The sequence below is a fragment of the Neofelis nebulosa genome, chromosome 3 (genome assembly GCF_028018385.1).
Source record: "Neofelis nebulosa isolate mNeoNeb1 chromosome 3, mNeoNeb1.pri, whole genome shotgun sequence".
NCBI classification, from domain to species: Eukaryota; Metazoa; Chordata; class Mammalia; order Carnivora; family Felidae; genus Neofelis; species Neofelis nebulosa.
The window spans coordinates 194,063,749-194,088,384 of NC_080784.1; the positions used below are offsets into that span (position 1 = coordinate 194,063,749).

The window sequence follows — 24,636 nt, forward strand, 5'->3', positions numbered from 1 at the left end:
GAAATCAAAAGTCAGTCGCTTAACTGACTGAGCCACCCAGGCACCCCTTATTACTTTTTAAATAAAAAAGAAACTTTATTTTTGAAGATAAATGGAATGAAGAAGGGGAGTCCCTTTTGATGGTCTGAGGACACAATCACTAGCTACTCTATATTAATAATAGGACCATACGTTTCACTTAAAATGCAACAACCAACTTATATTAAACTCTAAACAGAAACAAAAAGACAAAAACGAAACAAAACAAAACACCCAAAAAGCTCAACACCAAAAGAACACCCAATTTGGAAAAGACTTTGCGTGTGGGTCGGATACAGAAGGAAGAGATTTCCCTCCATTTTCTGCCTGAGCAGTCCTTTTGCACTTTGATATTTGTTTTGCCAATAAGGTGTTTCATTATTCCTCCTACCCAAAAGCCCGTGCTGTTATGAAATGCTGTTGAAGCCTCTGGTTTGCCCAGACGCGTCTCAGTGAATGGGACCTCTGGGGAGACAGGATCCTTTCTCAGGGTTGGAAAAGAGAACAAAAAAAATACAGCCTTTGCCCTGGAGGGATGTTAGAACACACTCTTTCCTAGTCAGAGGGGCACTCACCTCGGTGCTGTGTTGGGGAGAATCATCATCTAATTCCAAGCCTAAGGCTGGGTCATCAGACACACTGTCTTCTCCCGGCCCGTCTTCCAGCTTCTTGCACCAGTTTTCGTGATCCAATTTCTCTGCTCCCTCAGACAGGCTGAGAAGGAAGTTATGAGCTCTCTCCATCATTTGCCACTCTCCTAGGCCCTTCCTCCTTGGTGGTTTTCCCATTTGGGGTCTTTTTTCTCTTCTCTCACTGTTTCTCCTCCTCTCCCCACAACCTCTGTATCTCTTGGGGGGAGTCCTGTCTGTGCCTCTGGGCCTTTCTCTTTCTATTTAGTTCTCAGAGCCCATTCTGGGATTCTATTTTCGTCCATCCATCCATCCAGCTGATCAGGGTTGAAACCAGAAGTGCAATCAGTCCAAGCCGCTGGAGGCACTGGCTGCGGTTCTGCCCCATGTTGCCTTGTTTGTGGGCTATTTTCTGTTTCCCGTCATGCTCTAGGAGAACTGCTTGTCAGAGCGGGGTTGTGCTTTTTTCTCCTCCTGCCAGTGGGCCCTGCCTCTGAAACCCAGATTAGAAAAGATGGGACATTAAAAAAAAAAAAGGATTCTGCCCGATCTTGGCATTTCCTTTTTCAATAGCAGATTTCTTATGCTTTGATAATTCCAGAGTGAGAACACAAATTGGTAAGTGGGCTGTGGGGGGAGGGTTCTAGTCAGAGATAAAGTTCTCCTTTGGGCCTCTTCCTGTGCTCTGAATCCTGTTCCTGGCTTTTTTCACTTAGTACTTATATGGTGCATGTATACACCACCTTCTACCTCCAGCCAGGGGGTCCTGGAGGCCAGGGACTCTGTCTCCCAGGCTTTTGTGCCCAGGAGGTGATCAGCCCCAATATGGATTAAAGAAATTTTTCTCCTCCTGGAGATTTGTCTTCAAGCCCAGCCACCCATCGAATATGTCCTGATATCCTGGGTGGTTGCAACTGAGTCCAGCTGAGAAGACAATGATGGGGGGGGGCAGGGAGGCAAGAAGAGGTGCAGGCTAGAAGGAGGAGAGCAATGCAGGGCCCCAGAGGTCAGGGCCTGAGTTAACGCTGCTGAAGCAGAAAGAGTACAAGAGCCCATTGGTCCTCTCATCTCAGAGGACCTGATCCATTCCTTCAAATCTCACCACATTCAGGGATAATGAAAAGGAAATAATACTGTTAATAGTAATTCATAATTGATGCTAATACCACCATGCAGGGCCTGTTCTAAAGGCTTTACATTTACTTCTTTTTGTCCTCATCACAATCCTAAAATGTGTGTTCTGTTCTTGCCATCTCCACTGTACACGAGGCAACAGAGGCCGAGAAGTTTGCCCGCGGTCACATGGTTGGCGCATGTAGGATGGAAATCGTGAGTCCGGGCAGGTGCTCCAGAGCTCAGTCTTGGTAACCATCAAACCTCTAGTGATTCCCAAGTGTTTATCTCCAGGACCGGCTTGTCTCCTGAGGGTCCACTGACTGCAGCCTTCCTGGGATGACTGCAGACCTGGACACTTGGTCCTACCTTTGTGCTCCCCATGGTCATCTAGAACCGCCCAGGGAGGAAACTGAAGAAGGGTCTGGTGAGCCCGCAGGAGGGAAAGAAGGAATGGGGAGGCCCCACACATGAGCCTATTTCTTCTCCTTCCCACCTCCCCAACAGCACTTCATTCCAAACAACCTGGGACCCAAGGACCCTATGAATTTCCTTGTGCTTCTGTCTCCTGTGCTCTCACTTCTCTGTTACCATGACTTGCTCCTCAATCTCAATTAGGCTCCACACTCAGCATGGAGCCCAACGCGGGGCTTGAACTCACCACCCTGAGATCATGACCTCAGCTGAAATCAAGAGTCGGATGCTCAACTGACTGAGCCACCCAGGCACCCTGCTCCTCTGTCTTCTTAATGCTGTTCACGTCCTCCTCCAGCAGGGACGATCACTGCCCAAATTTCTGGTCCCTTCCTCACTTTCTGGGCCCACTGAGGCAGTGTCCTTTGGGTGTCTCCATCAACTAGAGCAGTATCTAACCCACGCTGGATAAAACACAGACTGCTGGGCCCCTGCCCAGATTCTGACTCACTGGGCCTGGAGCAGGGCCTGGGAACGTGCCTAATGCCACGTCACAGTGCCTGCGTCATTTACCTCACTTCATCTCATCACATGGGCATTTGTTATCTCAAATCATCAGCATCAGCATCATCGGAATGGTGAGTAAGGTACAATGTGGTATTTTGAGGGAGACAGAGACCTCATTCATCTAAGTTATGTTACAGTATATTGTTATAATTGTTCTATTTATTATTGGTTATTGTTATTCATCTCTTACTGTTCCTTATTATAAATTAAGCATTACCATAGGTGTGTATGCATAGGAAAAAACATAGTATGCATAGAATTTGGTACTATTCACGATTTCAAGCATCCCTGGGGATCCTGGAACGTGTCCCCTTCAGAGTAGCGGGGGACAGCTGTATGTGGTAGCATTGTTATTGTAGGGTCAGCACTGATGTCTGCAGGGGTCCTCTTGGGGGCAAGGTCTGACTTTTCTTTAGGTTACAGCCTCGAGAGCCTGTGCAGGGCCTGGCTGCTGCGAGTCCCTCCCACAAACAGAGCTTGCTCCTTGGTCTCACCCTCCCTCTTGCCCAGACTGGGCCAGCCTCTCTCTTTCCCTCTGGATCTAGCTTCTTTAGAAGTGCATGGGGCCATCTGAGACATGAAACACCAGTGTCGTACTGGGCAGCTTCTTTCACGGACTCCCACTAACAATGCTGTTGATCCAACAGTAATCTTGGCTAGACAGGAACTGTGTCTCTCGTCCCTGCAGCTTGTGTCCCGGTGCCTTCTAGGGGGACACTTCCTGCTAGTTGCCCAAGTAATTATTACTGTCACTGTCTGTGTGCTTTTTTTCCTGCCAAACCAGTAGGAGAAGGGAGTGCAGAACTGTGACAAAGAACTCACGGTGCATTCAAAGAAACTGCAGTTGCAGAATTGTTTCCTGACTTGCTCTTATCTGAATATTCAGGTAAATATTCCACACTTTCGAATGGAATTCAAATTTCCGAAGAAGCCTGCATGTGGTCACTGATTAAATCCCCCACCCCCACTGTAAGCCAGTGGACAAGTCCTTGGGTGTCCCCTGAGGCTCCTGCTCCCTCTTCCATGGAATAAGAACTTTAGAGTACATGAACTCTGAGGATTTGTCCTTAGAAGTCCTGAATCCTGTCATTATGGGAATTTTGGCTGTTCCTAATTAACCTTGACCTTGTTCTCTCTGTAGCCTCAGGCTAAGCCTGCCTGCAAGAGAGCTGAAAAAACCTCAGGATACATTACTGCTGGGTAAGAGGGAGAGGAGTCAGCTCTTAGGAAAATCAATTTGGATTCAGCAAATATTTGTTGAGCTTCCTACTCTTATGCCATTTCCTGTGCTAGATTTACCTGCAGATACACAGAGTCTTCAGGAAGGCCTGTCTTGCATCAAGATGGCCCTGTAAATAAGTAAATAAGTAAAGCGACCAGATAGACAACTAGACTCCATTTGTCCACGTGACCATCTGTAACCAGTTGCTTTCTTTGCTGTATTTAAGTTGAATTTGCATGTTTGATTTAGTTTCTTGAGCCTTTGGTTTCCTCCGATCTCGCAATTTAAACATTTGCTTTTAGATTGAAGACATTTCACAAGATGGTCTCTTATTTAAGTATCTTGATATGACCTAGGGAAGAGGCCCAAATAACAGAAAATCCAGACTCTACCCGCAGAGCCTCAGCTCAAGTCCATTGTAAAGCCAGTTGTATGCAGGACTTTCTGCAGCACAGTAGGGCTCCCTGGGGAAGAAAGGAGATCCTGTAGTCTTTGGTGGATCATTGCTGGGCAGAAAGTCAATACTCTGTAAAGTCTGTTGAATTTAGGGTCTTTCTTTTCCACCCAGAGCATCTCTTGGAGAATATAACACTGAGGGGTGAGGTGTTCCCCCACCTCACTTCTCATAGCACCAGGTTCCTCCCTCCCTCCCTCCCCATCCTATACAGCAGCCTTGCTGTCCTTCCCACTGTGGGTTTGGTGGGGCAACTTCCCTTGTTATCGGCCCTCTGTTTTGTGTGCCAAGCACCTGTTCAATGTCTCTAGCTTTTAAAACATAGACAATTAGGGCTTGAAGAAAGATCATAAACTTGGAATTCTTGATTGAGACTTTTGGATTCTGATGGTAGTCAACCATAGGAATTTAGGAGTGAACTGTTTAGTAGAATTTAACCTTGACAGCGGATAGCTGTTTGGGCTGTTATTTAATGTTATTAATATGGCCCCAATTCAACAGAGGAGCCTCTTTTCCCAACCTTATCTTATTATCACTCTCAATGTCCTCTAGGGAGGGTAAACGGAAAAGTGGGTTTATAATGAACATGATGTTTTATATTACAGTTCGTGGTACATAGTAGGCACTTAACAAATGTTAGTTCTCTTGTCTAGCTAAAATGGCATTATCCTGAAATACGGTCTTTCTATAGAGTTTCTGAAACCGAGGTTCCAACCTTTGTTCATGAGTGTGGATGAAAAAGAACAGCACTATTATTTTCACTTATTGCTAACTGAAATTCGGGATGTCTTTTGGTGATGAATGTGAATAACAAACCATAGTAGTATCAGCTTTCATATTCTACTACAGTTGTGGAAGATATGATGAAATATCATTTGTGCTTATTTATTATTATTATACTATTTATTATGACTTATTTATTATTAGGCCCACCACTTACTATTTCAGGCATCAATAAGGAAGCACACATATCACTTAGTCTCGAATTTGTGTGCTTTAACATTTTGTTAGCTTTATTTCAATATAATTTGTTTCTTTTGTAAGCATATGCATTTATTTTGTATACTCAGAACTTTATTCTGAGAAGGGCTCCATAGGACTCACCAGATGGCCTTAATCTTGGCACAAAGATCAAGGACTTGTTTTCTTATGATATTCTCCTGGTCTTTATATGGCTTATATGTTTCTTGTTCCATCCCTTCCTCTTTAATGTTGCTTAGGATACTTAAATACTTCCTTCTTTTCCTGATTACCCCCACCTTCTCTTTCTTGGTAGAAATAATACATGCACTTTAAAGTTTCAGGGAATAGAGAAAAATGACCATTACCTAACTATATTCACTGTCAACATCTTGGTAAATTCTGAGAAATATTTATTTTTTTAACGTATTTGTAATTAAATGGTTAATCCCAATTTTGCAATATGCTTCATCTATTTTTTAAAAAAAACTAGTGAAATACTCTGTGTCATTTTAGTTTGTGCTTGCCCCCTACACCCCCGCCCTGTTAACAAGGTTAAGGATTATACTGTTGCTTATTTTTTCTGAGTTATAGATGACTCTTCTTTGCTTTTTGAAAGTAGGTAGGTATGCTGTCCTCGAATGTATTTGGCTTCCTTTGGATCAATCTATTCTTGGTTTATATGTATTTTTGGATCTTGCATATTCAACACCACTTTTAGTAATGTCTTCATCATTCTAATAAGATAGACTTTGGGAGAATTATAGTGGGAAATTTAAATCCCTAACAGTTTAATTGGTGGAGTCAATAGTTTTTTAAATATGCCATCCGATGCCTTCTCTCAGATAACCAGGCTCCAGGGTTCTGATATTGTGGGAATTTATATCAGCCATTGGGGGGATATGAGGCATCTCCCTCCTGAAGCTGCACTATACAGAGCTTAGAGATAGAGGTGGAAGACAGCATTTGAGGGAGATGGCAAATCAAAACCAGATAAACTGCTGGCATGAAAGGCCAGTCCCCAAGAAGCTAGGCCAAGAGGGGGTAGGGGTGGAAAATTCACATACTTTTGAACCCAAAGACTTTCGCTTAAATCCATTCACTCACATAGTGACCCTGAGAGAGCCAAAGATTATGAGCTCAATTTTTCCATCTGTAAAAACAGAGCAATGTTAACACCCATATTTCAGAGCTGGTTGTGTGGATCAAATGGAATAGTATACATACTAGTAATGTGTTGGTGTTATTTTATGACTATTCCTGGTTGATATACCAAAAAAATGTGATGGTATTTGGATGAGATATTACAGACTATTCAAATAACTCCCCTTTCCATGAAGACTTTCAAATCCCCCCAGTGGTTAGTTGTTCCTTGTCTTTGTCCTCAAACTACTTTGTTCATGTCACTGTAGTAGTACTTGCCACTGTATTGTCATATCTGATCCGTGTCTTTCTCTCCCTCCACCAGACTCTGAGGACAGACATCTGTGTCATTTATTATTCTGACCTTAGCACCTAGCACAGTACCTGGCACATAAAGGTCCTCAATAAGTCCATGAGTATGGCACCTGGTGGCTCAGTCAGTTGAGCATCTGACTCTTGATTTCAGCTCAGGTCATGATCCCAGAGTCATGGGTTTGAGCCCCACATCGGACCCCACACTGAGTGTGGAATCTGCTTAAGATTCTCTCTCTCTCTCCTTCTGCTCCTCCCCCCTGCTCTCACCCTCTCTCTCTCTCTCTCTCTCTCTAAAAAAATAAGCCAATGAGTGAAGAGACATCAGTGTATAAACTGGCAGAAGAGAGAAGTTGTACACAGATGCCTATCCAGGAAAGTGGAGGACACTTAGGGAGACCGATTGCATAACAGGGCTGCACAAAGAGAGACTGGTTAGTGTTGTAGGAAGAGTTCAGGGAAGACTTCTTGGGGAAGGCAGATTTTGAGCTAAAACATGAATGTCATTTGCATATCAACTGTGCTATAACAGATAGATATATAGATATAATTTGTATATATTTTCATAAGAGCCTCAAAATGCATCTAAATTCAATGTGCATGAAATTCAACATGTGTGCCTTTGCCTGGTTAAGTGAGTCCCAAGGGAGCACTGTTAGGATTACTATATGGTATTAAGAGAAAACACACATTCTGGAAGTTCCTTGTTGCTTTACACATCCAATGATTTGAAAACCCAGCTCTACACATTTGATGTGGAAAACAAAGAAACAAGCCCAGAATCTGTTAATTGGGATAATGGCTAACCTGCTGTAACAAAGATACCCTCAATACCATGACTTAAGGAAGAGGAGTTTATTGTACTCTCATGAAACATCCCTGAGGTGAATAATAAGGGTTGATGTGCTGCTCTACTTCATGTGGCCATTCGTGGACCCAGTTTCCTTTCTTTCGTGTTATTGGTGTGCATTCCTTAAGGCTTTGTCCTCATTTGCATGGTCCCCCTGTGATGCTGTTCATGGTAAAGGAATTAGAAACTCTCTAGGACCAGTGACTTGGCGATGGTGCAGAAGGTCCACATGTCACTGCCATTCACATCCCATTGGTCTAAACTTAGTCGTGCACTTAGCATGCATAGCTAGCTGTAAGGAGGTCTGGGAAATGTGGGCATAACCTAGAAATGCCCATGCTTAAATTTTATTCCTATGGAAGAAGGAATACATGGATTCTGGTGGATAGCCACTAGTGTTTGCCAAAGGAGGACTACAAACAAAATGATCAGCCCTTTATGAGCATATACAGGGAATTTGGGCAAACATTTAGATCAGTGTTTTATTGCAGGCCTAAGCAATACAAATATTCTAAACCATCCAGAATCCACAAGGGGGTAGGTGTTCTGATGGCTTCTCTAGTCCAATTCTAGATGGGGGATTTAGTTGGAGTCTCTTAGGACACACCCAGAACTTCTTCCTTTCCCTCTCTTCCCACACGAGCCTTTGCCCATTTTCATCCATTACTCTTTTCTTAAATCTGCCTGCTTCCAGTGTCTTACCTTAAACTTGTGTCATTCCCTGCTCCACGTGGTCCCACTGCTGGGAAGGGGCATGGGGCAGACGGAGGATTTCACGTGTTGCCATTAAAAGGAAGGGAAAAGGTAGAGAAGTCCTCACCAAGGTCTGGCTTCAAGACCTTAAAGACATTTAACCTCTTACACTTTAAGGGTCGACTTCTGGTAGGTGATACTCTCAAAGAGTCTGTGAGTCTTTCTCCTCTCTGAGTTCAAGGCATAGTCCTTTCTTGTAGGCAGTAGCAGAGAGCAGGTGATGGAAAGAGGAGAGAAATGCCCACTCTACCACAATGGAAAGAGCTGATGAATGAATGAGTGAGTGAGTGGATGAATAAATGGGATTCCTGCCTTGCTTCTGATTCCTCATTGTGTAGGGATATAGCAGGACGCAAGTGAGAGGTGGTCCCCTCTCCCATGGGGGTTCAGTCTGGAGGTGAAGAGAGCCCTGAATGAGTCATTCGGAGTGTCCTGAATTTTACAAGGGGATTTGACACCCATAATTGGGTGACCTTGGTTGGCATATAAGGTAAGGACAGACTCATCCTCAAGGCGAGATTCAGACTAAGATTTAAATGGCCTGAAAGAGTTAACCAGATGAGGAATGAGTGAGTGAGTGAGTGTGGTGGAGGATGGGCAGGAAAGAAGAACATTCCAGGAACAGAGAAAAATATCATGAGAACCCTGAGGCAAGGGTGAGTGTGGCCCCTTAATGGAACCAAGAGACGTTCACTCTGGCTGGAGAGCCGGAAATGATGGGGTGAGGGCACCCTGGCTGTGTAATTCTCTCCAAGGAGTTTGAACTGATTCTGAGGGCAAGAGGAAACGACTGGAGAATTTTAAGTAGGCAAGTGATATGAATAGATTTGCACTTTAAAAGAAATCCATCTGGAATCCGAGTGGAGAATAAATTGGTGGAGGGAAGGGAGAAGGGCAAAGCAGAAGGCCATTGCCACGAACTCAGAATGAGAGGGTGACCAGGAAAGATGGTGGAGAGATTGGAGGGAGGGAGGTTCAAGAGCCTTTGGGTTCTAGTCAGAGGATGCACTGGAAACCAGGGAGAGGACAGAGGATTTGCCCCGGGGAATCTCGTTCATGGGCAGGGGAGCCCTAAGACCCTAAGCTTTAACTGCACTGTCCCTGTCAACCAGTGGCTGGTGAGAACAAATCTTCTGACCAAGTGGCAATGGGTGGTTATTGATGAGGAAACCGAGGCTGTGAACGGCTACCTAATTAGACTAACGTCAAATAGGCAAAAGTGGTTGATCGGGACTCAAACCCACCCAGGTGGACTCACAAAGCCCACGTCCTTCTCCATTGTAGCTGCGTCTGGGGAGAAACCCCAGTGCTGCTCTGCCTCTGAGTCTGCTTTCTCTGCACACATCCTCTCTTGCACCATGAATATTAACTCCTGCCATGTGTTATACTCAACAACATTGTGGCTCCTTCTCTCTGAGTTATAGAGCACGGTACTCTCTTACAGCTTTAGTCTCCTAAGGTAGCAGAAAAAGAGTGATGGAAAGAGGAGAGATGTGACCACTTCACCAAAATTGAAACTGTGGCCATCCTGGGGTTTGGGAGTGGAGAAAGAAATTAGAAATAGAGGGAATGTAACAAGAGAGCTAAGAGTGGGAGAAATCTCACCCTGAGTCTAGAGAACCATGACCTTTCTCATTTCCTAATCTTCCCCATGATCCAACCACATGGCAGCATAGAAAGTGCAGGGCTTTGGATTCAGGCAGTCTGGGACATGAGTCTAGTTTTACTTATTAGTGGCTCTGAGGTTTTCAGCCATTTGTATCAACTTACTGAGCCTCAATTTCTTTATCTGGACAATGGGGATAATAACATTCATATTAAGGGTTCTGAGGTAGATTGAAAAAGAACATGCATGGAGAATGGCTGATCGAGGCATCTGGTGCATGGTCAGTACTGAAAACACTAAGTTCCCTCATTCCTGGGTGACCATTTAACTTATCATCCCATGGGGACCCTTGTGAGGAAAAAAGGAGATGCTATAATAATTTCACTAGGACAATAGACAAAAACTGGAACTGTCCCAGCAAACTGGGAAATATGGGCAGCCTGTTCACATCCAACTCTGTCACCAGGAGCCATAAAATCACTGCTATACCAATTCTTCCTGGGTCCAGATTTCTGCTCTGGGGTTGCTGGAACTCTTCATTCCTTCAGATCATTCATTCATACATTCAGCAAAATAATGCTGAGTGAAAAGGAGGCAGTAGCCAACAAGATCCACTGCACGATACATCTCTTGCAGGAGCTCAGAGTTTCATGGAGGAGCCAGGCAGTGACACCACACTATGATCATTGCAAGCTTATGTGTGATGGCAGTGTGTCTGGAGGTGGGGCATGGATGCATGGAATTCAGTCTTGGAAGAGTCCCTTGAGACTTAGTGCATTTCTTTCATTTTACAATTAAAGATACCAAGGCCCAGAGAGGTAAACTGACTTGATTAAAATCACCCAGCTAATTAGTATCCACATGGCTGACTAGAGCCCACAAGGTTTATTTTAATGCATGACACCCAGGATATTGGTGACACAACAGCTCTGGCCGGCCAGACATCCTCTCTGGGCTCTGTCTTATCTTATCCCCCATTGGGCTCATCTCTGAACCATCTCTTCTCTTCTCACTCCCTCTCTTCCTTTTCTCTCTTCTATGTATTCAGTTAGATATTGTGGGAGATGCAGACATGAACGAATGAGGTTGTAGCCCTTTGGGAGATGAATGAATGAAAGGTAAATGAAAAAAATTGTTCATTGGAGATAAAAGTGATGTGCACTGGTAATTTAAGAAGATTAATTCTGGTGGTGGGATTGGAGAAAGCTTCTTTTGAAAGGTGGCATTGACACTGAGTTGGACATTTATTAGGAACTTTTTCCATAGGTAGAGAGATGGGAAAGGCAGACTGAGACCAATGTGATCAGGAGCATGAAAATGGAAACACATTTCCTATTTATGTGATTGTTGATAGGGGCCCAGGAAGACATTAGGTTTGAGGAACAATGAGGTAAATAGGTCATAAGGAATCTGAAATGCCTTTTGAAGTTTTTTTTTGAAATGACAATAACAAGTAACACCACCACCACCACCACCAATAATAATTCAGTGACTGCCAAAGGCAGCCATGCTCGTGACTGTATTTAGATGTATACCTCATGGCAAATACTTGCGTTGGACATTGTAGCCCCATTGTACAGATGAGGAAATATAAGCTCACAGAAGCTCCCTGTTCGTCTGAGTTCATGACAAGCAGATGAGCTATTTGAATGCAGGCCCCGTTGGAATAGGCAGAGGCCTCAGAGAAATGTGGAGTGAGGTGTGGGGATGGGCTTTGCCACCAAAGTGACCTGGGTTTGAATCTTGCTGATGCCACTTCCCAACCATGTGGCCTTGGCTGTGTCACCTTACCTCTCTCAGCCTCACCTTTCCCATCTCGTAGGCAGGCATAATTATAGTGTGCATTCCAGGAGTGATACTAAAAGTATATAGGAACTGGTTGGCATGAATGGCACTGACCCATCAGGATGGATACAATTCATATATGAGCACCAGCTCCGCCCACTTCATCAGGCTGTTGTGAAAATTAAGTGATTTTAAATCATTGGGAACAGTACTTAGCACATTGTGAGCACTCAAATCTTGGCAAGTTAGAGAGCTTAGGGTAGAAAGAGCCGAGTTTGGAAAGGAGAGGTCAGATGGGGAGACACTGTGGAGTGGATTCTGAAGGACCCGCACTGGGACATATCTCTATACAGGAACAAGAGGTTAGGAGTTAGGCTTTAACAAAGCCAAGTTTGAATTTCTGCTTCTTGCTTGGTAACTAATTTGTGATATGACTCTAGGCATATCACTTAACTGCTTTGAGCTGAAGAGTCCTCACACGTAAACAAGATGAAAACAACCTTCCTTATAGAGTGATTGCAAAGACCACATGTTATGGACTGAGTATATGTGTCTGCTCCAAATTCACATGTTAAAATCCTAACTGGATGGGATAGTATTAAGAAGCGGGGTCTTTGGGAGGTGCTAGATCTGTGAGTGGTGTCCTCATGGATGAGTATTTGGTCTCTTTCTCTCTGCTCTCTGCTCTGTGAGGCTACCCCAGAACATGACTATCTGCAAACCAGGGAGAGGGCTGTCATCAGACACGGGACCTGCCAGCACCCTGATCTTGGACTTACCAATCTCCACAACTGTGAGAAATAAACGTTGTTGTTTAAGCCAGCCACTCTGTGGTAATTTGTTACAGCAGCCTGAGCTAAGATACCATGTTAATGAAACCTGGAAGGGGCTGACTTCATGGCTTCACACATAGTCACAGAAGGTGACTTCTCTCACTATGCAGTAGCCCATCACTCATTGGCAAGGGGGATGTTCACTTTCTCTTCCCTGCCATGGGAGGAAATATTTCCCAAATGGTGGTTGAATATATCTTGATGTATCATAGTAACGTAGGTCATTGTGATATTACATTTTTTTTCTTGTTTTACTGGGTTCAAGATGTTGAATGTTCGGTTCAGTTGGCATTTTCCATATGTTATTATAAATTGACACAGATGAGAAGTTTAGGTGGGGCAATGCATGGGGTGGCTACTGATTTGTTTCTGACTTAAAATTGCACCAAGAAGTAGAAAGAACAAAGGCCAATTGGCAGAATGAAGCTTGAGCTTCTTCTTTTTTCCCAGAGCTGCTGGTTGCCTAGCAAGGTGTGGGTGGGATGCGTGGATGCTGGGCTCCCAGGATAGTTAAAAGTCAAGGAGACAGATTCTAGTGGGGGAGGCAAGGGGATGTGGGCAGCTTGATCTTGGCTGAGCGGAGGCTTTGAAATGATAGAGATTTCAGTTTGAATCCAGGCTCTGAAACATGGATGCCCTTGGGCAGGTGGCTTTGTATGTGTCAGTAACTAAGCATAAACATAGCACAGGGTGGGAGGGAAAGAATGAGGCAGTGTGGGATAAAACATGCTGCCTCAACATGCAGAAGTCATGTCTGCATCCCAACGTCATGTTTCAACATCCCGGAGGAAAGAGTCCTTTGTGCCTTCTAAGAAGATGTTTGAATTGGCTTAATCAGCTAGTGTTTGAAACTGAGTCTTTCAGTTTGCAAAGCCCAAGTTCTGGGTTTCATTTTCTGAACTATTTTGTGCTTTATCATTTTGGCATGTTTATTCATGAGTTCCCTTTCTAGGGATGCCTTCATCTTTGCAAGTCTAAATCTTACCAATATTTCAAAACCAGCTCAAATGTTACCTTCTCAAAAAAAAAACCTCATCTTTTTCTCTCTTTAAGTACTTGTATATTTTTACATTTTGTTAGATTACATGAATTAGCTCCCCTGATACACTATAAACTCTCAGATAAGCTCAGCTCTGGATCTTACATAGCACCTAGGACAGTGTAATGTCCATGATAGGTGTTTTATGCTTGTTTGTTGTATTGCTGAATATTTCCAGAGAGACAGGCTATTTGTTGAAAGGACTCAGGAAGCAAAGAAATGCAGGACATAGAAAGGCAGTGGAATTCTGGAAAAGTAGGTTTTATGATGCTTCCCATCCAAATATTTGCCCATTAAGGCTTCTTAGATTTCTCATTTTCGTAATGTTTGAAGGGGAGATCATGCTTCTGCACAATGATTCTATTTGTCTTAATATTTGTTTTTCTCACTGCCAAGGCAAAGTAGATCTCCATTAGATGTATTTCCTCATAACAAGCTCCTACACTGTTACTGGCTTCTTATTGTGGTGATCAGAAATTCTCTATACTTGAATAATTTGAAATGAAACAAGAAGGAAAGGAGAATAGGACCAGTGTTAGAGATATTTGCCATGAATTTCTGAAGCTTTTTTTCTTGATTTGTTAGAGTGATTAAAATTCTTAGCTAAAACAAAGGCCAGAATTAAGAATTAAAGAAAACAGATTTGGATCGAAACCAACCTTATGAGATGGATATTGAAAGTAAAACTACAACCAAAAGAAAAGATATGTTGTATATTGTAGATGATGAAAATATTCAAGATGCATTGCTGGAGGCAGCCATTAACTCATGAGTTTAATGAAAACACTTTTGGTTTTGCAAATAGTCTTCTGGTTTGTACACACATACGCATTGCTAAAAAACATGTATGTGTTAACCTTAAATGTGTGAAAGATACAGACATTCGTGTCGTGGTGAGAGCCCCATTCCAGAGAGCTTGAAATATCATAAAATCCCTAATTACATCTTTAGTTTTAGTCATAATCTTCAACAATACATTATTGATGATATTTTGTACGTTAATCTTTCACTTCTTTCCCTTCGCAATTAATCACATGTCTGGTTGGCCCATGATACGTTCATTAAACATTGAATTGAAATGAAGCTCGGCTGCTCTGGGTGATCTTAAAGATTTCCATCTTAATTTTGATTGTAATATGTTTATGAGGCTTATGTTTTCTCTCACTTGTGTCAAGACCGTTTTCCAATTTCCTATTTTTATTAAGAAAAGGACAAAATGTAATAACACAGTGGTTTGGTGGAAAAACACAAGCAAACAAACAATGGAATTCTCTTCAAATAAAGTCTTCCCAGGATCCCAGTCTGTAAAACATACAGAAATGGAGTGATCTCGATTGGAAAGGGGAGAGGAACACAGGATCTCAGAGGCCCCCCTGGGGGCTCTCCAGAACCCGTTTGAAGATCTTTGCAATATTGCACTCATATTTATGCATTAAACACTACTGTACAGCCCAAGGTGGTGACATTGTTAGAATGGACCTTGGCAAGTGCTAGTATTAAATAGTTCAAAGTGTTCATTTGTCAGCTCATGGAGGAAAGTCTTTCCTGGGTAGATCAAAGGCAGTTATGGTGTTGGTGTGTGCTCTATGAACAGGAAGGTTGTCTGAAAATACAACTTTTAGAAGTGGACGACTGTCTGCATTTCACTGGTCTAGAACCACCTGTCTAGCTGTAGTCCTGGACAGCTCTGCCCTCTTCTCTCCTCTGATGGGTGAGCCCTTGCCCTGAGCTCCATCCTTGTACTCACCTGTCCTTCAACCCAAGACCATGTCCCTCTGCTCTGTACTCTCTGGGCACCATGCTGCTTCACAGGTATAGAATGAGGAGGCTGACTTTTCAAGGCTTTGAAGTTCTTAAGGCCTGTGCAGTATGTGGCCAGTTTGACCTTCGACACCAACCCTACACAATTTTTTGTGTTGGAATTGCTGTGATGTCAGGTGTTTCCTTAAGTCTTCACTCTGCTCATTTGGAAAATTAGTTCTTTGTTCACGTGTGTTAGCTTTTTATTCAACACACATTTGCTAGTGCCCGATATAGGTAAAGCACTGTGCTAAACGTTGTGGGTCCCCTTCCTCTTTCAAAAGCCTATGCAGACAGCACCTCCTCTGTGAACTTTTCCCATCTTTAGTCTGTAAAATTAGTGTTCCTGGCTCTGGATGGTGCTTTGTATATAACTACATGCAGGCATTTATTACAAGCTACAATTTAGCCATTCCCAGGACTGTGTTTTCCACTTGTATATGTCCTTCTTGAGGATAGGGGCTTGCCTTAATCATTTTTGTTTCACTCATCATGGTGTGATTTATACATATCAGGCCATCTACATATTGAAGGAAGGAGGGAAGCCTACATACAGTGGACATGCCCAAAGGGGGCCCCCAATGAATACACCTTTGTATATCCCCTCCCCTGGAGTGTGGGTGACACCTGTGACTTCTTCAGACAACAGAATATGTTAAGGCTGGTATATGCAGAATATGGTAATCATTTCCACCATTGTGTTAAGTTATATAAAACTCTGAGCAGATTGGAGTGAGAGATACTTCTTCTGGTTTTGAAGAAGCGATGTGCAGTTTGTGGGAGGGCCTATAGAGGACCCATGTGGCAAGGAACTGAGGGTGGCTGAGGACCAGTCCCGGCCCCTGGATGACAGAAAGCAAGAAAACATGGACCTGAATCATACACCTGCAAGGAAATGAATTTTTGTGAAAACTTGAGTAGGTTTGCAAGGAGATTCTTCCCCAGTCAAGCCTCCAGATACAAATAGAGCTGAGCTGATGGCTTTATTGTAGCCTTCTGAAAGCCTGAGTGGAGGTCCAAGATAAACTGTGCCTGGACTCCTGACCCATGGAAACTGTGAGATGGTGGATGTATGTTATTTCAAGCCTAGGATTTGTAACAATCTGTTACGCAGTAGTAGAAGATTTATACTGTGGGAGAGGATATTGAGCAGGACTTCATCCTGTGGCTGTAGAAGAACTACCTCAAGTCCAGAGTAGAGGGCAAAGAGGCAGCGGTTCCATCAACCTAAAAAGAGCTGCTAGCACTCCTCACAGGGGACAAGACAGACCTCACCAAAACCCCTCCCTGGTTCCTCACCCAGACTATAAAGGAGAGGATGGGGAGGTAGAAGAGAGAGAGCCTATGGGTTGTGCTGATGGAGAGTGTTCAGGTGAGAAGTGACTATCCCCACCTTCCCCCTCAAAGTCAAATGATAGGAATCACCAGAGTCCCTTGTAGGATTGGGGCTAGCCATAAGAGGTGGTAATGGTCATCTTGGTCCTTAGTTAGATCTGTTCTTTGGTAGTGGGTCTGCCTCTTGAGTAGAAGAAAAAGGAATGGGAATGAGTCGGCAAGGCTTAGGAAAGGCTGACAACCAGGCAATCAGCACTCTCATCATTGGCATGCCCCATGTTGTAGTTTTCCTGGAGATTGAGAAGATGCTGCACAGCAAGCTGGGATGGATCAACTCAGGCTGTTTACTGATAGGGAGACTGCAACACCAGTGGGAGCTGAGTGGGGGGCCAGAGAGGCAATCCATGTTTCCCATGGAAGAGATCTGTGCTTCACAGAAGGGGAGACTTCACAGGGCCCTGGAGGGAGCCACTTAGGAGAGTCAGCACATAAACACCCTCCACATAAAGGGTGGTTTTCTGGTTAAAAGCAGCAAATCAAATGAGAGGATTCAACCATGTTAGTTGAGTAAGGAAACCTTTACCCCTTTCCTGTTCCTCCCATGTCTTCTCTAGTCCCAACTATTGAAGAGCTAAGGGTCTGTCTTGAGGGAGAAGAGGGAGGAAGTGAAAAATTAGATCAAACACCCTCTCCCTCAATTTCTTTCAAACCGTGTGTCCATCCCATAGGATGGAGGAGGGTAGTTTTGCATTTGAGATGAAATTGAAATTTTAAAGTAGAAAGGACTTTTAATTACTGAAAGTAACCACGAAGTGATGTATTCTACCCAATCATCATCAAGGGATGGAAGACAGGGCTTCAACAGAGTATGGCTGAAAGCAGTGATTGGAAAAGAGAATGATCATTTCATGTATGTGACCCCAATGAGTTAAGAGTCCCTAATACACTTAGGCTTTGCCTTCAGTGAGCTCACAGGTGAGTAGGGGAGATTTAATAAAGTTAGAAATAATTTAACACGTACTAGAGAGGATGAGAATGAATGTACCATATCAAGTGTTCTGGGAATTCAGAGGATAGATGGAATTTTCTGATTGGGAGACCAAAGGAGGTATCACATGTTGTCCATAAATTTTCTTTTAACATCATCTCAATAATTATGACATATGTTTGAAAGCAAAAAGTTCTCCATGGCTAACATCCCCAAATCATAAAAGATGTTGGACTCTCTTTGTTTCATTTATTTTATATATTGATGGATTTTTTTACAGGATTGGACTCTGCACAATTGGCTGAGTATCAAGCTAAAAAACCCTGAGCTATGTTCTACCTTTTCTTCCACTGCTAAGAAATGGCCAATTAAAGTAACAGCTTAAACTGTCTTTTCTTCCTCCTTGTCCTCTCAAATGTAACCTTAGTGAGGATAGAAAAAGCAGAAATGAAGTATGTTCTTGGTATTATGGTAATTCAAAATGATAATGAACTCAATCCCTTTCTGATAGCTGTGTTTTAATGCTGAGTCCTGGAAAATAAGGAAATAGGAGTCAAAGCATCATATAAAGTTGAGTTGGCAAGGATATTAGAGTTTATTTCACATGACCTAACTGAGAGAGTGACAATGAGAATTGAGAGGAGGGATGGATTTTCAAGTTCTTCAGGGCTTGGAGAAATGTAGGAGAAATATGTTGCACTGCTTTGAGTTCCTGTGAAGGTTTGTTGAAATCAGGAAAGACGGGTTCTATGAGCTCAGTGACCGCCTCCCAAGGTCATGGTTATCAAAGTGCTTTAGTTTTGGTGGGTTTTTCTGATTGTCAAGTTGAATACCAAACTACCACAAAGGGTACAAAGGCAGAACAGGTACGTACATGGGTACATTCATGCATGTGCTCATTCAATAATATTCTTTGTGTGCCACTATGTGTCAGGCATTTTTCTGGTGCCAGGAATAGCCTTGTGAGGCAATGGTCAACACCTTTGTCCTCCTGCAGCTTACATTTGCATGGGTGTATGAGATAATAAATGAATAAGTGGACAAGAGAAATATGAGATTGAACTCAGTTCCATATAGAAATGAAAAGCTTCCTTGTGCTAAAGAGTGAGTGCCTGGGGCTATGTAACATTGGATGTTGTAGTCACTACTGAATGTCCTTTACTTATTTATTTATTTATTTATTTATCTTTTAAAATTAATTAATTAATTAATTAATTTTTAAATCTAGATCCAAGTTAGTATATAGTGCAACAATGATTTCAGGAGTAGATTCCAGTGATTCATCCCCTCTGATTGTCTTTTAATAGCCATTCCTGCTCCAACCCCAGCCTTCCTCCTTGTTCTTGCTGGCACAACTTTGATTTTCTCTGGGTGCTTACCCTCTGGTCATCATAAGAATATGACCTTGCCCCAGAGCCCTCCCAATGTCTGTCATGGTTGTCTCTTCCTTCTTGCCAGTGATTAGTTTGAGTAAAACTAAGTCCTGGCCAGTATGGTCAGAGAGTTGGCAGTTGGGAGGCCTCCAATATAGATTTTTCTTGCTCATCAGAACTGCATAGAGAAAAATGTCTATCTTCTTCAGTGAACACAATTGTGTCCTCATGATGTATAGAACTTGTGACCCCAAAGGGAGCGTTTTTGGCATCTTGAAGTCTCAGAGTGGAAAGTTGGAAAGGACCTAGGTCTTTGATGAAGTCCCAATGCCAATGACTTATCCAACCACAGAACTATCCTTCCCTTGTGCTATATGTTGTGTGAAGCTTTGTTTTCACTATTTCTGGCTGGGTCTTCTTTGTTACTTGTTGCTGAAAATATCTTAAATGATACATGTGGGTCAAGGAAGGACTTGTTGAGAAGGTGAATTTCAATCTGATATATGACTTCATGAAGGAATGAAGTTTTGTGAAGTCCTTGGGGTAGGGGAGGGGGGAAGAGAGCATCCTAGGCAGTGGGAACAGCAAATGCAGAGTCCTAGAGTTGGAAGCAGGCATGATGGGTTCGAAACAATGAGAGCTGACCACTAAGGCGGTATGTTGAGTGATGGGAACATACGTGGAAATAAGGTCAGAGAGGTAGGACATCGCCCACCCACACAAGGAGCTTGGTCTTCCCCCTCTCCCCCCAAACTTTTCTTATTGTAGTAAAATAGAGGAGCATTAATCTACATGCAGTGGAAGCCACTGGAAGGGCAGTTCCATTTCTTTCATTTCTCTATCCTCTGCACCCAGCACGTAGTTGAACTAAATTCTAGCTTACAGGTTTTTAGTTTGATCAAAATAATTCCAATAACAGAAAGATCACTTGAAAGTGAATATTTTTCTCTAATGCTCCAGTGTAAAGAGATAAGACCTTTTCCTTGACAACAGGCAAAGGGGTTTCTCACAATTCTTTGATCAGACACAACTTCAGAAACTAAGTTTACAGGTAAAGAAAGTCAGGAGCACGTGCAAAACTGCAGATATGATGACTGCTAATTAGCTGCATCAAATGACTCTTGGCATTCCTAATTTTCACCTTTTTGTAACAATTCAATTCATTCCAAGGTTTTACCAGAGTAGACAGGCATGAAATGAATTCTCCACGGTAGGTTACCAATGGCAGAGAAATTGCGAGCTCTGAAATGGCTGGAAGAAATCATATGAGCTCTGGCTCTTGCTTTTCCCTAAACTCTGTGGATTCTGTCAACATTAATTCTGTGAAATATGTAGGCTGCACTATTTGGGAGAAATGAACAGTTTTTATTTTCTCTAAGCCTTATCTGTATTCCATCTTTTCCCCAAGCACCCCTGTCTTGGGGAGGGTATTCACTAGTGGGCACGTAGAGTAGTGGATGAGAACTAGGAATCAGGATGGCTGGGTGCTAGTTGGGTCTGGATGTGGGGAAAAGATAGAGACAGGGGGTTTCAGCTGACAGTGTGCTCTCTGGAAATCAGTAGTGTGATGGGGCTGCCATTATCTGACCTGCTGAGTTTTTCCCCTGCTCTCATTCTCTGATACTTCCCCATATGCCAGCCGCATGTTACTGTTTGCACTCCATTAAAAGGTCATACTATTTCCTCCCATTGGGTCTTAAAATTTTTTTAAATTATTTATTTTTGAGAGAGAGAGAAGAGAAAAAGAGAGAGAGAGATAATCAGAGAGAGAGGGGGACAGAGAATTCCAAGCAGGCTCCACGCTGACAGCAGAGAGCCCCATGTGGAGCTCCAACTCAGGAACTGTGAGAGCATGACCTGAGCCAAAGTTGGTTGCTTAACTGACTGAGCCACCCAGTTTATCATGTTTATCTCCCTCCTCCTCCCATTGGGTCTTTTAAAATGCACCATTCCTTCTACCTGGAACATCCTTACTTCGATTCTCTGTCCTTTAAAATGCAAAGCTTTCTCTGTCAAGCTTCCTGTGTTGGGCATAAACCTTCTGTGCCTTCTCAGATTCTCTTGAGCACCTCCTTCTTTCCCATGTGGTTGCACACTTTCTGGATAATGTCATCCCCTCCTTCGCTGGCATCCTTATGAGATCCCTGAGCTGGTTGGAGTCTGAACTGAAGCCCCAGACTTGCATCACCTTTATGCATCACATGCTAAGCCCCTCTCCTTTCAAGCTTCTGAGGCTGAGGCTGAAAAGTCCTACTGTTTGGATATGGGATCTGGTTTCTTGATTGGATGCTGAGGGGCTGGAAGATGCACTTGAGGTATAGAGGAATCAAGTCACTGTGGGGTGACCCTGCACTAGTGGAAGCCAGCAGATTAGAGAGAGGAGCAGGGTCAATAAATTTCAACTCCTTTTGCCCTTTTTTGGGTTGCCCAGAGATGTAGTTTGTCTTCGCGAACTTTCCAGATAAATCTTGCAAGGTGAGTAAACCTGCCTCTTGAGTTGCCAGCTATGTGCTGCACTGTACTGTGATGTTCAGTATCTTTCTTTATTTCACATCCCCTTTCTCCCCTAACCCTTAATACCCTGGGCTTGCACCTCCTAAGTGGCAAGACTTTAATTCTTTTGGGACATCCTTCTTCTTCTTCTTTTTTTTTTTTTTAGAAAGAATCTTAAGGATTTTTTTTTCATGTTTATTTATTTGAGAGAGAGAGAAAGAGAGAGAGAGAGAAGGGAAGGGGCAGAGAGAGGACGATGAGGATCCAAAGCAGGTTCCGTGCTGACAGCAGTGAGCTCATTACAGGGCTTGAACTCACGAGTTGTGAGATCAGTACCTGAGCCGAAGTTGGTCGCTCAACCGACTGAACCACACAGGTGCCCCTTGTCTTAGGATCTTCTTGACCTCTTCCCACATGGCTTTGTTCCTTTACTGTAGGACAGAGAAGCTCTCTTAACCCTTATCTTCTTAACCTACTCTTGGATTGCCCAATGCTTTCCATTTCTTCTGCAAACCACGCTCTGAATGCTCATTGCCAGTAGACCTCTTGCTGGAGTCTAGATGCACTAATTCTCCCACCTGAGTTGTATGCTTATCAAGAGTCAGTTGGGAGCACTTGGGTGGCTCAGTTGGTTACATATCCAACTCTTAGTTTTGGCTCAGGTCATGATCTCATGACTCCTGAGTTTGAACCCTGCATTGAGCTCTGCGCTGACAGCGGGGAGCCTGCTTGGGATTCTCTGTCACCCTCTCCTTCTACCCCTCCCCCACCTCACACCCTCTGTCTCAAAAATAAATAAGTAAACATTGAAAAAAGGAGTCAGTTATACTTTCTCTAATTTTGTGTACACGATGTCCACTTATTATTATCATTGAATGATGTAATTAAATGTTACATAAGCTAATACATTATGGGTGTGAAAATAAGAAAAAGGGTTGTTTCTATGAAAATCCAGTTGAATAATTTAGATTTTAGGGAATGCTGCTTAAGAAGGAACTAGAATCAAATGACATGTGGTAAGATAATTGTAAAAGTTTAGGGGAACTCTGTAGCATCTAGAAGGACTCTAATCATATGGCTTTCCAAGTATGTTTAAATTCTTATTCTACTTTAAAAACAAATCCTAAAACTAATTATCAGAGCCGATATATTATTGGTGTTTTCTCATGCAAGAAAAAATACACAGAATGCCGATTTGTGGACCAATAGTTACAGAAAAGGCCTTGGCCCTGCACCAAAAGATTGGCCTCTCTGAAAGCTTTACAGCAGTTGATGGATGACTTCTACGTAGAAAAAAGCCATGCTACCCAGGCATTGGGCCCTGGAGTGCACAAATTACCTGTGGATCAATCTGCTGCTTGAAAATTTACAGAGGAGTTGAAGTCACTTATCAATAGGGAAAATTTTCTTAGGGAAAAACTCTCCAATAGAGTTGAAACAGTTCTAAATTATAAGGTGTTTTCCAGAAACCATGGTAGAAAAGGTGAAGCGAGTGCCAGTATGTATGAAGTCCCAGCAAAGATTCTCAGCAGCTGCCCGTGGCAATGCTTCTGGAATTCCAAATTCTGACTTTTTATTAGTGGCAAAAGTAAAAGTCTCCAAGATTTAAGAGATATAAATTGTTTTTTTCGAGATAGGAACTCTTCACAAAAATCAGTGTTGACAGACCCTGAATTATTCTATAAATTGATAGTTTTTGCCCCATGAATTTATTCATTCTGTGAGGAAACACTTGAAGAAAATAGACATCTGGGGGTGCCTGGGTGGCGTCCGACGTCAGCTCAGGTCATAATCTCACAGTTCGTGAGTTCGTGCCCTGTACCAGGCTGTCAGTATAAGGCCCACTTCGGATTCTGTGTCTCCCTCTCTCTATGCCCCTCCCCTGCTTGTGCTCTCTCTCTCTCTCTCTTTCAAAAATAAATAAACATTAAAAAGAGTTTAAAAAAAAGACAACAGACATCTGGAAACCTAATTCTTTATCAATGTTTTTCAAATTGTGGGTCTTGATTCTAGTGGGGGAGGATCATAAAATTTACTGGGAGAAAGATTTTAAAAAATGAAATAGAATAAAGCAGAATGGAAAATATCAGTGTGCATTGTGTGCTGTGAAGGCATTTCATGAGAATTGTTCTTATAGGTATGTACGTGTGAGTGTGGCATGTATGTTATACGTGATAGGAAATTTCTAACTGTTGTAAAATTTCTCTTGCCTTGTATTACTGGCAAAAACTTTGAGAGCCTGTGTTATAGAATGTTTTGGTTATGAATAAAGAAAGTGATTTAAATAAGCGCCAGGTTTTTATAACAGAATGCATTTCTTTGTTCCAAGGTAGGGATCAAGGGCTATGAAATGTTTTTAAAAATAATATTGGAGTCTCATTTTAGGAGAAACAAAAGACAAGAATAGAGATTACATACAATCATTAAAAATTGTTAACGTTAAAGGAGATTTTTTTCTTTTTTTCCCCAAAGTAGCAGTTAGTGGGGAGTGAAACTCCCAGTTCGACATTTACTAAATCTCAGAGAAGGGAAAAATGTTGCCTGAGGTTGACAGTATTGGAAAAACTCTGAACTACAAGACAATAATTAAGAACATGGTTTAGTAACCTATCCCAGACAAATTGGCGGTTCCAATGATTTACAGACAGATGATACATAACAATGAACTAATGATTCCTATTTATTGCAGTATAAACTTAGCATCAGGGAAGAAGTCCTTCAGGCTATGACAGAAACAGACAAGTCAAAAAAACGAAGAATACAGGGAAAAGGACGTGTGATATCAAATCTAGAGGCCAAATCTCATCATTCAGAAGCCAAAGCGGCCCTGGGAGGAGTTTGTTATATTGAATTGCTAGTCAACTATGTTATGACATACAAAAAATGTACATGCTTCAAAAATATGCTCCAAAACCTGTGTTTCTTTTTCTAATCAACTTTCAAACATTG

General features: G+C 42.7%; 1 long non-coding RNA gene across 2 annotated transcripts in view; it reads left to right on the plus strand.

The window, feature by feature from the left end:
- Window positions 1-1,934: 1,934 nt before the first annotated feature.
- The window catches only part of LOC131507785 (uncharacterized), a 61,856-nt gene continuing 39,154 nt past the window's right edge, over window positions 1,935-24,636 (plus strand). For both annotated transcript variants that reach the window (XR_009259701.1, XR_009259702.1), the window contains exon 1: window positions 1,935-2,812. This is a non-coding gene — a long non-coding RNA (uncharacterized LOC131507785). The remainder of the gene's footprint in view (window positions 2,813-24,636) is intronic.